The following is a 17,857-nucleotide window of genomic DNA, read 5'->3' as shown; positions in this document are numbered from 1 at the left end:
TGGATTTCCATCTGAACTCTTGATATTCATACAAGTGGCTCTTTTTTCTCCTAAGGTCTCTTTAATTTTCCTGTAGGCTGTATCTATCTTACCCCTTGTGAGATAATCCTCTACATTATTACATTTGTCCTCTAGTCATGCCTGCGTAGCCATTTTGCACTTCCTGTCGATCTCATTTTTGAGACGTTTGTATTTCTTTCTGCCTGCTTCATTTACTGCATTTTTATATTTTCTCCTTTCATCAATTAAATTCAATATTTCTTCTGTTACCCAAGCATTTCTGCTAGCCCTCATCTTTTTACCTATTTGATCCTCTGCTGCTTTCACTATTGCATCCCTCAAAGCTACCCATTCTTCTTCTACTGTATTTCTTTCCCCCATTCCTGTCAATTATTCCCTTATTCCCTTATGCTCTTCCTGAAACTCTGTACAACCTCTGGTTCTTTCATTTTATCCAGGTCCCATCTCCTTAAACTCCCACCTTTTTGCAGTTTCTTCAGTTTTAATCTACAGCTCATAACCACTAGATTGTGATCAGAGTCCACATCTGCCCCTGGAAATGTCTTACAATTTAAAACCTGGTTCCTAAATCTCAGTCTTACCATTATATAATCTATCTGACACCTTTTAGTATCTCCAGGGTTCTTCCATGTATGTGACAGACTTAATAATACACATTACTGAGCCACTGGATCATTAAAGGAAAGTATCTAGTGTATATTTACATCTTTCAAAAGCTTTTTATTGTGTCTATCACAAAAGTCTTATAGAAAAACTGGACTGCCATGACATAGGTGGAAAAACTGCAGACAATGTAAAAACCTCTGTTGAAAACGGACAAGTTTTGTCGAAATAAAACATAAATCCTAAAATACACAGAAAATTATCTACTCTGATGTTCTGGAGATTAAATATGTAGTAGCTCAGGGTTCAGTACTAGAACCTGTGGTCATTATCTTGTGTATAAGTGAAATGCCTACTGCAGTGCCGAGCGAGGTGGCGCAGCAGCTAGAATGCTGGAATCACATTCTTGAGGACAACAGTTCAGCCATCCTGATTTAAATTTTTCGTGATTTCCCTGAGTCACATCAGGGAAAAGTCAGGATGATTCCTTTGAATGGGCATGGCCAATTTCCATCACCATGCTTCACTAAACTGATGGGACTGATGACCTTGCTGCTTGGTCCCCTCCCCCAAATCAACCAACCAAGCCACTGCAGTGAATGAAAAAGTGATTATGTATGCTAATGACACAACTTGATTAGTGTGTAGTTACCCCGAAGGAGTATTTGGAAAAGAGAGCTGGTGAGAATCTGGAAATGGCAGAATGGTATTTTAGAGAAGATAATTCTGACTCTGAAGAAGTGGACTGTAACAGCTTTCTGGTAATAGAGGTGGACAAGTTTCTAACATGGGGAAACCACATTGATAAGATATGTTCAAAACTAAGTATAACTATATTCCTAATGAAAAGCCTGTGCAATACAATGGACACAGGAACCTTGGTATAAATGTACTATGGACTTATCTTCCCCAGTACGGGGAGGAGCAGTAGATGTATACATTCAGAGAATCTTAAAACTTCAAAAGAAAGCCATTGGATGCGTAGCTAAACTTCCTCCAGAAACAAATTAATAGAATTTAAAATACTGACTGTGCAAAGTTTATGCACACATGAGACAATACTTTTTTAATGGTAAATTGTACAGCACTTCCGAACAGAGATTTGCATAATCACAGCACGAGAACTAGAGATAACTACCATATGTGCAGCAAAAAATTGAAAGTGACAGATAGGGACCCTGAAAATGCAGGAAGCTTATTTTATAACAGACTTCCACTTAGCATGAAGAGTGGAAAGGGAGTGAGAACCTTCAAAAGAAATCTGAAGGAACATATCATCTTTGGATGTTCGTATACAGTGAAGATGTACTTGCAGGCAAATCCATAGGACAAATGTAAACTTGGATATGGCGTAAAACAATTTCTTTTTCATGTGGAAACAAATTTCCTAGAAGAAGGTAAATGGAAGACAAAATGTAGTGCTGAAAATACAGACGAGAACACACAGATGAAATGTATTGGTGCAGATATGTTTCAAATGAATTTTCACTTTGTGCTTATGTTTAAATATTTTGTGCAGTATGGTCGATTTACATGATCTAAAAAAATTTGTTTGCATTTTGTCTAAGTATATCAGTATTTTCAGCGGTATTGCAAAAATAGAAAAATGCAAGACTGCTACATAAATTAATGTAGGCTAGTAGTATATTTGATCATTATGTATTAATATTGACTATCTATAAAACATTATTAGAAAAAAAATTGTTTTTATTTGTCAATGACAAATTAAAAAAAAATTGTTTTATTAACATATGAAACTGTAAATAAACTTACATGAGCTAAACTAAACTAAATCTTTATCAAGATCATTATCCACAACCTCCAAGTCCATTGCAATCCCTTTTCAACACAGTTATGCAAGGGGAACCTTCACCGTCAGCAGGAGTGACTGCGGTGCTTCAAGGAGACATCACACAGCCAAATTCGAAGAGGCCATTCTGCATCATGTTGAAGATAACTTGCCAACACATATACGAGCAATTGAACATACCATCTGGTATGTTCTGCTGGACCAACAAGTACATCCATATGTACTCCAAATTATACAGTAAATAATGCCAGGCAATTTTGCACCATGCATTGAGTTCTGTATGCAGTTTTGCACTGCTGCATCAGTGAGCCCCTAGTATTTTAATGGCACATTCTCTTCAAAGATGAATTTAAATTTACTAGGAACTGTATTCTCAATTCTCAAAATGCCCATGCCTGGGCAGACAAAAAACCCACATGACGTAAATGTCTAGGGATTCCAACACAGATTGGGTAGCATTGTGTGTGCAGATATTTAGCATTTTTATGTGTCTGGACCACCCATGCGTAATCCCAAGTTCCCGGGTCCCATCCACTTAACCTTTCGACAAAGAGTTGTTGGATGCCATGCCACTGAAAGTCCATTAAGATGTGGTTTCAGCATGACAGTGGAACCAATCACTTTTCACATCATTTTTGGAAACATCTGGACCAACGATTCAGACACGGATGGATAGACGGAGTTGGACCAGTCGCATGGCCTCCACGATCGCTGGGTTTGACTCTGGGGTCAAATGAAGAGTTTGGTTTATGGTACTTCTGCAGGGACAGAAGAAGATATGGTGGTTCCATTGCAGAACAGATTTCAAAAAAATGGTTCAAATGGCTCTGAGCACTATGGGACTTAACAGCTGTGGTCATCAGTCCCCTAGAACTTAGAACTACTTAAACCTAACTAACCTAAGGACATCACACACATCCATGCCCAAGGCAGGATTCGAACCTGCGACCGTAGCAGTCGCGCGGTTCCGGACTGCGCGCCTAGAACCGCGAGAACACCGCTGCCGGCGAACAGATTTCAGACACACTATGTGTGATAGAGCATGTGTACCATGTCGTCATTTGTAGATACATTGTGTGCACCGAACTGGGTGGTCACCATATAAAACCTTATTTTTAGTGGATCGAAATTCTAACCCTCCTAAGATTTAACTGTAAACAACAGTATTTGTGAAAACTGATTAAGTTTCCTTGTTCTTTCTTTGCTTATTAATGAGTGGAATTGAAAAACAAGTGATGTACTGGGTCACACCTGATAAATTAGTTGTAAAAGTGGTCACATTATGTTTCTAGTAATAGAACCCATATTATAAAATATTAACCCCAACTGTTACACCTAAAAATGTAATGCATAAGGTCAACCTCCGTCCTCAGGACTTGGTCTGGTTAAATTTTGAGTATGTTTTCGTAGGGGAAAAAAAGATTGGGTGGAATTTAAATATTAAACATTTAATAGAGATTTATCATCATCATTGTAAAACTATAGTCATCATTTCTAGTGGTCCTGTTAAAAGGAAGTGAAGTGCATAGAATTTGGAATGTGAAAAATATTTTTCCAAGGACCTACGCAACAGCTACAAATACTATGCTACACAATTGAAACTTCACATCTAAACACAAAATAGACTAGGCTTCAAAGTTGTAAACCAAAAGAAAAGTTCTAATTCAGTATAAAAATTATACAATTGCTGAAATCGCTATAAATATCTTAGATTTTGATCATTCATCGCCTTCACCACTCAGTTCCAGTATTTTTATTCAAACTAACTACCAAAACAGGTTGGACACAATTGCTGTTTCTTCAGCTTATGTCATCGCTATCACTGTCCAGTGGTTTGTTTAGTCTGTCCATAATAACATCCTTGTTAATTTTTTTTATGTGCGATGGCACAGATCAAAACTATTGAGGGGGGGGGGGGGGGAACACCTCCCTAAACGTACGTCTTTACACCTGGGTTCACAGGACCCAATTGCCTTTATACAGTGAACATAATGCCCAGCAGAGACTCCAGTTTATTTGTGAAAATGTCTGTGTCCCCACTAGGTGCTCTAAAACTGCTATAGTTATTATGGTACCTAGCTCCTCATGTAGCAGCTTCAGTATGCTTTTCAGTACTCAGCATTTGCCTCACATCTCCTTTCATATTCCTCAAGAGAATTACAATATTCAAACTCCATCACTGTTCACATCCTTCCTGCAAAACTGACAAGTCAAATTGTAATGATTAATATTAATAAAACCACATTCAAAATCCCTACAATAGTGCCCCATTATACACATATAGTCGATAGTTGCATCTTTTTCACAGCCTTTGTATATTATAGCTCAGTACTGAAAACTTATAGAATAGAGACTGATGGCAGTTGTATTCACACTTTGCTATGTCATAGTTGGTACTGTTTTGAGGCCAGGTACCAAAAATTCTTGAGCACTACAGATTTTCTGTGCCTTGTGGAACTCCCTCTTGACTGCATCTTAATCCTCTCCGTGCTGTTATACTGTTTAAAACTTGCAGTGCTTTTCTCTTGCATTTGAAATGAAATTGCATAGTCACAGCTGAATCGTGAAAAGTGGATAACAATTAGTTATTTGAACAGTTCAGTGGGCTCTAGAAAAGTTTTTACAAGTTTTGAATTATTGTGATGTGTAAATGTGAATGTAATTAATTTAAGAGATTTTTAACAGTTGCCATATTTGTGCACGAGAGCTGTATGCTGATATTATATTACAAGGAGTATTACTAACTTTCTTATGGGCTTTTTGTTGTTCACAAACTGTATAACTACTGTTCAAATTACTGTTGGATTAGAAACATGTCTTGCATCGTTATAGGAAATAAATACCTTTGTACAGCACATGTACCTTGCAGAATCATAGCCAGTGACCAGTATTTTTTTGCACCAGGATGATATGCATAACAAGTCTTTGACAGACAAATTCAATCCTGCTGGAAGGCCTAAGGCAAGGCATGTGTTGAACACCTGATAAGAATGTATCCAAATCTTGGAAGGACCTACCACTTGGCTTAGAGTCATAATGCCCTTCTACAGCTCCATCAGTTAGGATTCCAGGGGATGAAAATCTTATGCCAGGCTCTAGCATTGCATTTATTTGTGTTGCTGTAGTCTTCAATCCAGAGACTGGTTTGATACAGTTCTCCATGCTACTCTATCCTGTGCAGACCCCTTCATCTCCGAGTAACTGCTGCAACCTACATCCTTATGAATCCGTATGGTGTATTCATCTCCTGGTATCCTTCTATGATTTTTACCCTCCACGCTTCCATCCAACATGAAATTGGGATCCCTTGATGTCTCAGAATGTGTCCTTCCAGCCAGTCCCTTCTTCTAGTCAAGTTGTGCCACAAATTCCTCTTTTCCCCAATTCTGTTCAGCACCTCCTCATTAGTTACATGATCTACCCATCTGATCTTCAGCATTCTTCTATAGCACCACATTCTGAAAACTTCTATTCTCTACTTGTCTAAACTATTTATTGCCCATGTTTCACTTATGTACATGGCTACACTCCGTGCAAATGCTTTCGGAAGAGACTTCCTGACACTTAAATGTGTAGTCGATGTTAACAAATTTCTCTTCTTCAGAAATACTTTCCTTGCCATAGCCAGTCTACATTTTGTATCCTCTTTACTTCAACCATCATCTGTTATTTCACTCCCCAAAGAGCAAAACTCATCTACTACTTTTAAGTGTCTCATTTTCTAATCTAATTCCTAAGCATCACCTGATGTAATTCGACTACATTCCATTATCCTCGTTTTGCTTTTTTTAATGTTCATCTTGTATTTTTCTTTCAAAACACTGTCCATTTTGTTCAACTGCTCTTCCAGGTCCTTTGCTGTCTCTGACAGAATTATAATGTTGTCAGCAACCTCAAAGTTTTTATTTCTTCTCCGTGGATTTTACTTCGTACTCCACATTTTTCTTATGTTTCCTTTTCTGCTTGCTCAGTACACAGATTGAATAACATCGGGGAGAGGCTACAACCCTGTCTCACTTCCTTCCCAACCACTGCTTCCCTTTCATGTCCCTTGACTCTTATAACTGCCATCTGGTTTCTGTACAAATTGTAAATAGCTATTCGCTCCCTGTATTTTACCTCTACCACCTTTAGAATTTGAAAGTGAGTATTCCAATCAATACTGTCCAAAGCTTTCTCTAAGTCTTCAAATGCTAGAAACATAGATTTGCCTTTCCTTAATCTTTCTAAGATAACTCATAGGGTCAATATTGCGCTACGTGTTCCAACCTTCCTGCGGAATCCAAACTGATCTTCCCCGAGGTCAGCTTCTGCCAGTTTTTCTATTTGAATGTAAAGAATTCGTGTTAGTATTTTGCAACAGTGACTTATTAAACTGATCGTTCAGGAATTTTCACAAGTCAACACCTACTTTCTTTGTGATTTGAATTATTATATTCTTCTTGAAGAGTGGGGGTATTTTGCCTGTCTCATACATCTTGCTCACCAGGTGGAAGAGTTTTGTCATGGTTGGCTCTCCCAAGGCTATTAGTAGGTCTAATGGAGTGTTGTCTACTCCCATGGCCTTGTTTTGTCTTAGGTCTTTCAATGCTCTGTCAAATTATTCATGCAGTATCATATCTTCTATCTCATCTTCATTTACAGCCTCTTCCATTTCCATAATATTGTCTTCAAGTACATTGCCATTGTGTAGACCATCTACATACTCCTTCCACCTTTCTGCTTTCCGTTCTTTGCTTAGGACTGATTTTCGATCTGAGCTGTTGATATTCATACAGGTGGTTCTCTTTCCTCCAAAAGTCTCTTTAATGTTCCTTACCCCTAGTGATGTAAGTTCTACATCCTTACATTTGTCCTCTAGCTACCCCTGCTTAGCTATTTTGCACTTCCTGTTGATCTCATTTTTGAGACTTTTGTATTCCTTTTTACCTGCTTCATTGACTGCATTTTTATATTTTCTCCTTCCATCATTTAAATTAAATATATCTTCTGTTACGCAGTGATTTCTACTAGCTGCCATCTTTTTACCTAGTTGATCCTTTGCTGCCTTCAGTATCTCATCTGTCAAAGCTACCAATTCTTCTTCTACTGTGTTTCTTTCCACTGTCCTTGTCAATCTCACCCTAATGCTCTCTCTGAAACTCTTTACAACCTCTGGTTCCTTCAGTTTATCCAGGTCCCATCACCTTAAATTTCTGTGCCTTTTTGCAGTTTCTTCAATTTTAATCTACAGTTCATAACCAATAAATTGTGGTCGGAGTCTATATCTGCCCCTGGAAATGTCTTACAATTTAAAACCTGGTTCGTAAATCTCTGTGTCACAATTATATAATCTATCTGAAACCTTTCAGTGTCTCCAGGCCTCTTCCATGTATACAACCTTCTTTCACGATTCTTCTTTATTGTGTAATATACAGTGCAGTATACTTTGATATCAAGTGTAGTAACCTTAAAGTTTTATTCCATTTATTTTTCATTTGCATGTTTTGGTTTCTAGATTACAATTTAAGGAATTCATATATAAACTAACAAAACATTCATGAGCTCCACATTTAATTCTTGTGCTATGAAAAACAAATATATATGCTACTGCCTGTTATCAAATAATCTATTATTCACGAAAGGAGTGGCATTGAGTACTATTGGTAAATCAAATTTCTTCCTCCTTTTACATCTGTGATAGATTTTATATTTTTGAATGTTGGATCATTTCTCTCCCCTCCCTGTCTGACATTTGTTTGTGTTCGTTGGCATAACATGAAAATGATCTTACTTTTGTGTATAATTATTGTGATTGCCTGAATTCTTAAAATCATTTTTTTTTATTGATCTCAAGTGTCTTTTTATTCATTTATTTATTCATCCAGGGATAATCTTACAGCAAAACAGTATTTATCATCATAATACAATGGGACTAAATCACTCAAAATATAAATAAACACAGAATGTAGAAGTATGCTTTTAATGAAGCTAGGCTTGATTGTCTCCTGTGGCCTTGACAAATAGTAGGTGTAAAGTTCCTGTGGATCCGGGAAGTGGTGGAATGCTTATTAGACAAAGGCCTGCATGAATCACTAACATTATTCCCAGTACTATGAAAAGGATCACCAGAATAGACAACATATGCACACACACTCTTGCAAACACAACACACACACATCTCTCTCTCTCTCTCTCTCTCTCTCTCTCTCTCTCTCTCTCTCTCTGTCTGTGTGTGTGTGTGTGTGTGTGTGTGTGTGTGTGTGTGTGTTGCCTATTCTGATGCAGACCTGTTTGGCCAAAAGCTATCTGTGATCAGCATCTCTGCTATTTGGTACATAGCACTATCCTTTTCATAATATTGTCATTATTGCATCCTGGATTTTCCATTGTTTCATTTAACACTCTTCCTAAATCTAAATATGTTATAAACAACCACTTGAAAAACCTGTTAAAAAAAAGTAACAATGCTTTAGCCTTGATAGCAGCACATGGGACAGTTTCAACAGTGTTGAAATGTACCCGCAGCCCATATGAATGATTTTATTGACAATAATATATTATTACATGGAATTATAAGTTCAAAGTAAGTTGTTTTCTTTGCGCTTTCAGAAAGATGTGCACTAAACTGGAAGCAGATGAAGAATAAATTCTTTTAGAAATGGGTAAGATGCTTTGAACTTTCAAAAAGAAGTGCACTAAATTAGAAGCAAATGAGGAAGTAATTACATTAAAAGTTGGTGTCTCTTCAGCTGCTACAGATTTGTACCAGATGTTTTATCCTGCTTTATTTGACAGATTAAAGAACTGTGATGCAGTTGATGTTTAGTTGAGTGGTCGTAATCGGACACTAACAATGTCAAATTGTTATCACTCAAAGTATACGAGTATACATGTTTTCATAGCAGATGTATAATCTAAGATTTCTGACTTAAAATATGAGCTATGGGCTAATTTAATTATTATGTCACCTGGACACACGTAGACAAAATGGCTGGACTGAAGCATACAAAGCAGTTCGGACATAAAACAGCTGGAATTGACTCGGCCAAGGGTTTCATGAGCCTTCATCAAGCGATCAGATTCTGGAAATTTGAAAACATTAGCTCATCAAGAACAACAGATATTAATAAAGCAAATATCTATGATTTTTTGACATCTGTGAATGACCTTTTCATCGAGAAGAGCTTGGAGGAGATTGAATCTACAATCAGCATGTTTTATTTGGTTCTTTGTGTGCTAAAGTGAACTGCACAGCTGAAATTGAAGAAGTCCATCCGTTTTGAGACTCTGTAGATCTAGGTGTAGAATGGAAAGAGTAAAAAACTTTAAAGCAAGCATGAATGAAGGATTCTGATATCTGGTCTTATCAAAAGCAGCAGCAAAAAGTAAAATTGGGTGAAGAAAACAAGGGAAATTGTAAATAGTATCAGACTCGGTAAGTGTGTGTAGTGTCGGCCAGTTGTTGACAAGATTCGGGTGCGGTAGCCGTGGCGGGATCGTAAGTCATGCAGCTGTTTGTTTTGACTGGGTCAAGGTCAGTGAGCCAGCAGGCGGCGGCCATGATGTCGCTGTCGGTAGCAGTCGAGCTGAGTTGGTGCTGCGTAGAGGGAGGTGTGGCACATCCAGTGTTGCACAGAGAAACAGCCGGCATTGTCATCAGTGTAATTGGCGCGTTATCATTGATCAGTAGGACGCCCTTGATGAAATTGTTCCTGTGATGTTGGTGACAGGTGCTGAATTAAAGCGGCTTTCGCTCTGGTGTACTTGTCACTCAAATTGTCACAGATTATGTCCGTAATTATATAATGATAGTCCTTTATGTGCCTGAAGAGTACGAGGTATTTTTCACTTTTGTCGGTGATGCCATAAGAGGAGAATATACAGGGTGTTACAAAAAGGTACGGCCAAACTTTTAGGAAACATTCCTCTCACACAAAGAAAGATAATATGTTATGTGGACATGTGTCCGGAAACACTTACTTTCCATGTTAGAGCTCATTTTATTACTTCTCTTCAAATCACATTAATCATGGAATGGAAACACACAGCAACAGAACGTACCAGCGTGACTTCAAACACATTGCTACAGGAAATGTTCAAAATGTCCTCCGTTAGCGAGGATACATGCATCCACCCTCCGTCGCCTGGAATCCCTGATGCGCTGATGCAGCCCTGGAGAATGGCGTATTGTATCTCAGCCGTCCACAATACGAGCACGAAGAGTCTTTACATTTGGTACCGGGGTTGCGTAGACAAGAGCTTTCAAATGCCCCCATGAATGAAAGTCAAGAGGGTTGAGGTCAGGAGAGCGTGGAGGCCATGGAACTGGTTCGCCTCTACGAAGCCATCGGTCACCTAATCTGTTGTTGAGAAGCGTACGAACACTTCGACTGAAATGTGCAGAAGCTCCATCGTGCATGAACCACATGTTGTGTCGTACTTGTAAAGGCACATGTTCTAGCAGCACAGGTAGAGTATCCTGTATGAAATCATGATAACATGCTCCATTGAGCGTAGGTGGAAGAAACTAAAATGAGCTCTAACATGGAAATTAGTCGTTTCCGGACACATGTCCACATAACATCTTTTCTTTATTTGTGTGTGAGGAATGTTTCCTGAAAGTTTGGCCGTACCTTTTTGTAACACCCTGTATACTCCGTGACCATGAACCACATTGGAAGTTGGTTCGAGAGAAATGTTGGTAGTTGAATGCTGCAAATGAGGGACAAGCACGGAGAAGCGGCATAAAAGTCGGCACGAACATTCGAACTCTGGAAGACGGGCTGTGCAGAAACCAGGTCAAATGAATTTGCACGCGGCGCGGAAGACGCGGTACCCGTGACGGGCGTTTGTGAATTCGACCAGGCGTGCGATTTAGCCGTAGTTCAGAGTTTATGCGAACTGGGATTTTCAAAATAGTCTCAGTTTGTTGCATTCCATTGTTTGGCATGATTGTCCGATGTCGAAGCAGTGCACAAAGTTAATTCATTACACAAAAGCAAGTCAAAATTAATCGGCGAAGGAGCACTGCACTGTCCAGAAGTAAAATTACCGACGCATTGAGCGGGTTTCGATGGACGACGTGTGCGCCTCGGTCGCATTGTCGATGTGTAAGTAGGTGACGAAAGTTACCAAAAAGCACGATTCACACAAGAGTTGGGAATTTACACACTAATTACACTTCCTGTACGCTGCATCCAGATGCGGTGTGATGCGAAGTCGATGGATGTAGAAATCCGACAAAGGGTTGCTGCATTGTTTGTCCATGGCGATGTTCCAGTACATATTTCTGGCGTCGTAAGCGGCGTTCGTGAGCGTCGGGGTCACCAGTGTGGGGATCGGGATGTTACGTACGGTAATATTGAACCCAACATTAAGTATTTGCTCGTTTATAATGAATTAACTTTATTTTGATCATGTTGGTACAAACACATCCGCTCGAATACAGAGTTCGGAACACACTGAGATCAACAGTTTTCAAAGAAGCTCGTTCTCATAGATGAGGCGGTCGACTCTTGCAGTCGATAACCACCACAGACCAAATTTAAAATGCTGTCATGAACTACTCATTATAAGCTATAAAGTTATGTTAAAGGTTTAACATAATAAGACAAATATTACAGTTACAGAAAGACAAATATTACAGTTACAGAGTGTGTGTATATCTTAGAGGCAGCATAACTCACGGCACACAAATTATCCAGACTTATTCATCCGGTATTTAAGAATGAGAGTGCTTAGTGACTTTTTACAAACTGTACACACAATTTCTAACTTTTAAGATAAGTTACATATGAAAGATTACAGTCTAGCAGCTTATTCATGCAGAACTAATATGGGAAAAGGAGGAGTTGTTGCATACATTAAGGCAGAACACAAGTTCAAAAGAATTGACACAAGTAGATTTTGTAGTGATCAGCACCTAGAAGTGTGTGCTTGTGAATCAGTGCTGAAAAACAGTTCACTTTTAATTGTAGTGGTATATAGATCTCCATGGGGAAATTTTGAATTATTTATGAGGGGCCTGGATTCGTTACTGTGCTTTCTGTCAGACATGAGCAAACAGTTAATAGTCTGTGGTGACTTCAGTGTAGATTTTATTAAATGATTATGATAGGAAAAATGATCTGGAAACCTTATTCGGATCCTACAATTTGCTCTCAGTAGTTAACATTGCAACACGGATGGATAAAGACAGTAGGTCCCTAATTGATAATGTTTTCTGCGCTGAGGGAAAAAAGCAAGAAAATAACTGTTCACCCAGTAACAAATGCTGTCTCTGATCATGATGCACAGTTAGTCAGGATAAATGACATAGTGCTGTACAGTGTGGATATACCTCAGTGGAAGTCAGTTAAAATCATTAATGACTACTGGCAAATATTTTCAGAGTAGTTTACAAGAAACAACCTGGGACGAAATTTATAATGAACCAAAAGCCAGTATAAAATATAATCTGTTCCATAATAAATTCATATCAGTATTTGAAAATAGCTTTCCGCATAAGCTAATTTTATACAGGGGAGTTCAATTCATTAAAGCAGCGGTGTACAGACTTGCAGGTACTGTGAGCTGTGAAACCCTCAATGTGACTAGTCAGGGCAGCAACCTCAAAACTAATGTGCCATGAAGTAAGTTATTATTCCAAGTTTTGATCTCCCCACTACCCCAATGCCTGCTAGACTCGGCTCAAAAGAACTAAGTTCCACAAGTGTCTGCTCTTTCCTTTTTGGGAGAGAGAAAAATGAGTAAAAAATTACAAGAACGAACAGTGAGAAGTGGGCTGCCATCAGATCAGTTACGGGCCACAGTCTGTGCATCCCTGCTTCAAAGAATGAAAGGGGGGGGTCACTGATAGTAACTAATAGTGCTAATTAATGGTGTACTGTTGATCCGTTTTATGCACAGTTTTCGATGACCAATCCAGTTATCTTCTTCAGGTGCTGCGAGCTGTGTTGCTAAGAGTACTCACTGCCTGGGCTCCAACAGTATGGTTAGAGTCAAGACAGCGAGTGTGCCTAACACATCTTGCACCACCTGAAGAAGACAACTGGTTATTGAAATATTGTGCATAAAACGGAATCAAAAATTTTGCTTTACACCAATCATGCCGAGGCAACGTGAAAGACCACTGCTAGTAAAAAAAATGATTCCATATTGTGGAAGTGAATGGAAATTTGCATAGTATGGGCTTGATATTTTTCTGCTCAGTGGTGCAGCTTTCCAGGATCCTTAGGGCATAACAGCCTTTTAATGATGAACATGCATGTACAACATTTACATTTTGTGTGCTGTGAAAGTTAATTGTCATTGTACTACCATGATTAAAATTTTGATGTTTTAAATGAGACCAGTTACTGTGTTGGTTTGTGGCCATGTTTATATATTCTTTTTGATACTTTTCTTCTTAGTTTTTATTATTATTGTGGTGTCATCCATAAATTCAGATAAGAAAGAGAAGAGCTCCTAGTACAGAACCTTGTGGTACGCCATGTTAACTTGCAGAAAAGAGAGAAGATGCAGTTGTTGTTGTAATTGTAATTGTTGTTATACATGCCCAAAGACAGGTTTGATGCTGCTCTCCATACTGTACATTTTATCTTCTTCCAAAATGCTTTTTGTGTCATGGCCAGTCTACATTTTGTATCTTCTCTACTTTGGCAGTCAGTTATTTTACTGCCCAAATTACAAAACACATATACTGTTATAACTTATTTCAATAGTGCATATCTGAGATATAGTTATATGAATGCCGTGATATTCATTAGACTTATGGATGTGCCACATTAGAGAAGTTACTCAAATTACACTTGGATCTGCGTATCAGAAGAGTCCATTTTTTTGGATGGCTTGACATATTGACTGTCATGAGGTTCACAGACAGACACAGCAGAGCCCTCATGCTCGATGCCATGTGCCCAATGACAGCCAGAAGCTTCACTCTGTTTAGTGAAGTACAGTAGAGCGTCAGTCAACTGAATGAGTATTTCTCGCTGCTCTCTGCCCGTTTGGTCCCCCTGCCCCCTTCCTGCACCAATACCAAGCTGCTGAGATGGTAATAACCATTTTCACTCTGTTACAGACGTGTGTTTCAACTTTATTGTGTAAAATAAACTTATAATATAAAATGCCTAATATTGTCCTTTTTGTGGAAGATAAATATGAGAGTAATAAAAGTTCAGAGGAATGGGAATCGGCAAACAATTTATCTAATGGTTAAGTCGACAATTGCGGGTATAAAAAAAAAACAAAAGATGAGCATCACAAATTTCATCTCTGAGCTTGATTCTACTGGTTGACAAGTTATAAAACTGTGAAGCTCGCCAAGAACATGGATCTAGCTGATGCTGTTTACAAGTGGTTTACACAAATATAATCACAAGAAGAACCTATCTCCGGTCCCATTCTATGTGAAAAGGTAATTCAGTTAATGAAAATCTTGGAGGGCTTTCAAATTTTAAAGCAAGCATGGGCTGGTTAAAATGATTAAGTCAAGGCAAGGCACTTATGAGCATCAGATACAAGGAGAAAAACTGTCTACTAATTCTTCAGCAACTGTTCTTTCAAAATCAAACAAAGAGATCTGTTGAGGGTAGAAGATTATGCTCTCAAAAACTTTTATAATTTTGATGAAACTGTGCTCAACTACAAAGAAAAACTCTTGCTTCATTTCATGGATTAGCAGCACTTGTTCCTAAAATAAGCAAGGATCACATTAGTGCTTTAGCTTGTGCTAATGCTCCTGATAGCCTATGCTTGCCTCTGGTAAAAGTGAAATCATGTTGTTTTGAACATATTAATATGTCTGTCATGACTGTTGTTTACACCACACAAAAGAGTGCATGGATGGATAATATGGTTTTCATGGAATGGTTTGTGGAAATCTTTGTGCCCTCTGTAATAGCTCATCATTTAAAGAATACAAAAAGGAGAAAGCATTACTGCTCCTTGACAATGCACTAACTCATGTAATATGTGATATCTTAAACAAAAAGTGATGTTTCTTCCACCTATTGTAACCTCTTTATTACAGTTCATGGATCAAGTCCTTATCAAGCCTTCAGAAGGTATTACAGAAAAGAATAGTTATTGTAAACCTTATCACTCATAAAGCTGATGCTGTCAGCATCTCATCAACAAATGGTTCAGAAAATTAAGATGAAAATATACCAGCTGCTTCTGAAGCATTTGCATGTTTAGATATTTCCTTGTGATGGTTTGAAGACCGAGATGAAAGTGACCAGTATCAGATACCTGTCCTGGAAAAACTGCATGACTTAACTGCTTGTAAGTGGGCTGCTTGTCCCCCAGTTATTTTGGATAATCAACACACTACTGTGACTGAGCAATGTGGCGCAGCGGTTAGTACACTGGACTCATATTTGGGTGGACAACATTTCAAATCCCCATCCAGCCATTTAGATTTAGTTTTTCTGTTATTTCCCTAAATCACTCTAGGCAAATGCCAGGATGGTTCCTTTGAAAGGGTATGGCCGATTTCCTTCCCCATCCTTGACACCATCCGAGCTTGTGCTCTGTCTATAATGACATCATTGTCGACAGAACGTTAAACCCAATCTTCCTCCCTTCCTTGCTCGACTGTACATCTTTGGATGGTGTGTTTACGTGCAACCACAGTCAAGTGTGGCTAGATGAAACACACATTGTGGATGACTGTGGTCTGTATGTGCGATCTTTGGTTGGCAAGGTATTACCAGTTTAATCTTGGTCACAGTTGTGGCTTCGGACTGTTCTGTTTTCTGTATGTTTCTTGCAGTCCATTGCCAAAATAATTGTCATAGTCACTGCTTCTTCCAGCTTCCTTGGTAATCCTTTATCTGTAAAACCAGTTGTTTTCCAACACTAATAATGTCACACTGACTAAACGGTTGAAGATTCAGGATCCATTTGAGCTAAAACAATTTATGATCATATTATATGATGAAGCATACCAAGGTATAAATAGTCAACTTTATAATGGATGTTGAGCAATGTTGAAATTTCATAAGAATTATTAATGAAAATTCTGATGAAGGTAAAGCTGCAAAAAGCAAAGTTCAAAACATTGAACAAGATAATTGACCCTGATTTCCTGCGCACTATCATCAACTCTATCAAGAAAAACAAGTTAATGAACAGTACTGCATTCTACTAAGCAAAGTTGAGTATGTGCACACTGGCAGGCACATGGTGTTGGGCATTGGGCTCTGTCGTGTTCACTGGCAGTCTTGTGGTTGACAATGTGTTACTGATTTTCATAATTAGTTTTAGCTTTCATAATTTATGCTTTCTAAGCCTTTTCCAAATCAGTATGTTTGCATAAAAAATTAGATTGTTTGCTGAGAGAACTGAATTTATTGAGACTAACAGGTTGGATCTGATCTGTGACTCATGCACAGTGTATGTCAGTGCAATGTTAAATTCTTACAGAAACAGTAATTGCCTGCTGTTAGTCAATTTTGCTTTGCATGTTACTTTGTACCCTGGTAGGTGTTGTGCATTTCAGAATACATTATTTTGTTGCCATTTAAGGTGCAAAACAAACCCCTTTGATTGTCACACAAATACTTATTATTAATGATGGTAATTAATGTAATATAAAGTGTAAAGTGTAATATATTTCCTTTACTGTTGCGTCTCTTTCTCCCGATGCGGTTTTGAAGTGTAGTGTCTGTGTCATTTGGATAAATCAATCTAGTATGTTAGAAGAATGTGTGATGTAGACCTCAAGGCAGATTGGAATTTTTCAAGATATGTTAAATTTTGAGATTTGGCCTCACTTGTGGGCAAGAAGAATAAGCAGTTTGATAATTTTTAATATTTTTCACACTGTTTTATTTAGCAGAGTGTTAGGTTTTTGGTGTATCAAGTACAAAATTTAACTGCTGAAGAGAAATGCACAGCTCTTCTTCTAGTAGGAAGGTATTTGAGTTCTATTTTTGTGGTGAATGACAGTGTATAGTCTACTTGTACATAGAGCAACTCAGAAATACAAATCAGCACTTTTTCTTGTTAAGTAGATGCATTATTTTTAACTTGTATTGCTCCTGTTTCTAGTGATAGTAGTAGCAGTAATTAGTAATAATTTATGCATCTAAAGATCATTATACAATGATACACAGTCTATCAGTTCAATATAAGGAAAATACACATCATATATAAAGACATAAAACAAACATCCTTTGTTGGTGAGGATAGAACAGGTGATGCGCTAGGGCCTTGTTGAAGGAACTGTCCCTTCATTTGACAGAAGAATTAAGAAAATCCACAGAAAACATCAATCAGGTTTGCCTGGACAAGACATTAGCTACAGTTCTTCAAAATCTGTTGCTGTGTTTATACGTACTTGGAACAAGTTAGCTTGATAACACAGTTTTGGGGAGTGGGGGGGGGGGGGGGGGGGGGGGAATTACATGCTACACACACTTAGAAATGACTTCA

At 38.2% G+C, this 17,857-nt stretch overlaps 1 protein-coding gene across 2 annotated transcripts in view; it reads left to right on the top strand.

Moving 5' to 3' along the window:
* Positions 1 to 17,857, top strand: part of LOC124777126 (oxidized purine nucleoside triphosphate hydrolase-like) — an 88,317-nt gene that overhangs the window by 2,476 nt on the left and 67,984 nt on the right. The window contains exon 2 of one of the 2 annotated variants that reach the window (XM_047252413.1): positions 9,026 to 9,078. The exons of the other annotated variant lie outside the window; for it this stretch is intronic. The gene's annotated coding sequence lies outside the window, so the exon portion shown is untranslated. The remainder of the gene's footprint in view (positions 1 to 9,025; positions 9,079 to 17,857) is intronic. 2 annotated transcript variants of the gene reach the window in all.

The sequence above is a fragment of the Schistocerca piceifrons genome, chromosome 2 (genome assembly GCF_021461385.2).
Source record: "Schistocerca piceifrons isolate TAMUIC-IGC-003096 chromosome 2, iqSchPice1.1, whole genome shotgun sequence".
Taxonomy (NCBI): Eukaryota; Metazoa; Arthropoda; class Insecta; order Orthoptera; family Acrididae; genus Schistocerca; species Schistocerca piceifrons.
This window is presented reverse-complemented; position numbering and strand designations above follow the sequence as displayed.